At 51.7% G+C, this 843-nt stretch overlaps 2 non-coding genes across 2 annotated transcripts; both read left to right on the top strand.

The window, feature by feature from the left end:
• Positions 1-76: 76 nt before the first annotated feature.
• On the top strand, positions 77-195 carry LOC123179430 (5S ribosomal RNA). The gene has a single exon (XR_006490364.1). It is a non-coding gene; the product is annotated as a 5S ribosomal RNA (ribosomal RNA).
• A 297-nt stretch (positions 196-492) lies between these two features.
• LOC123179431 (5S ribosomal RNA) lies at positions 493-611 on the top strand. The gene has a single exon (XR_006490365.1). It is a non-coding gene; the product is annotated as a 5S ribosomal RNA (ribosomal RNA).
• Positions 612-843: the final 232 nt, after the last annotated feature.

Raw genomic sequence — 843 nt, 5'->3', positions numbered from 1 at the left:
CAAAGCAATGTGCAATCGTCTTTGTAGTGGAGCTGGGAGGGGCAAGGATAAGGGACGAAGACCGGGGTAACATGTCGGATGCGATCATACCAGCACTAAAGCACCGGATCCCATCAGAACTCCGAAGTTAAGCGTGCTTGGGCGAGAGTAGTACTAGGATGGGTGACCTCCTGGGAAGTCCTCGTGTTGCATTCCCTTTTTAATTTTTTTCGCGCCGCTTGCAAAACAAAACGCACGTGTAAGTAATATATTTACCGTGTTTTATTATTTTGCACGAGTGCGGTAAGTCATAGCTGGGTGCTCACGATTCACGGGTCCAGCGTCGGCGTTGTGGCAAGGCAAGCGTGCACTGGTGCGGTTGAGAGGGAGGGGTGGAAACCGCGTTAAACTCGTCTCCGTAGTTGAGAGGGAGCGGCCAAAGCAATGTGCAATCGTCTTTGTAGTGGAGCTGGGAGGGGCAAGGATAAGGGACGAAGACCGGGGTAACATGTCGGATGCGATCATACCAGCACTAAAGCATCGGATCCCATCAGAACTCCGAAGTTAAGCGTGCTTGGGCGAGAGTAGTACTAGGATGGGTGACCTCCTGGGAAGTCCTCGTGTTGCATTCCCTTTTTAATTTTTTTCGCGCCGCTTGCAAAACAAAACGCACGTGTAAGTAATATATTTACCATGTTTTATTATTATGCACGAGTGCGGTAAGTCATAGCTGGGTGCTCACGATTCACGGGTCCAGCGTCGGCGTTGTGGCGCGGCAAGCGTGCACTGGTGCGGTTGAGAGGGAGGGGTGGAAACCGCGTTAAACTCGTCTCCGTAGTTGAGAGGGAGCGGCCAAAGCAATGT

The sequence above is a fragment of the Triticum aestivum genome, unplaced genomic scaffold (genome assembly GCF_018294505.1).
Source record: "Triticum aestivum cultivar Chinese Spring unplaced genomic scaffold, IWGSC CS RefSeq v2.1 scaffold12521, whole genome shotgun sequence".
Lineage (NCBI taxonomy): Eukaryota > Viridiplantae > Streptophyta > Magnoliopsida > Poales > Poaceae > Triticum > Triticum aestivum.
This window is presented reverse-complemented; position numbering and strand designations above follow the sequence as displayed.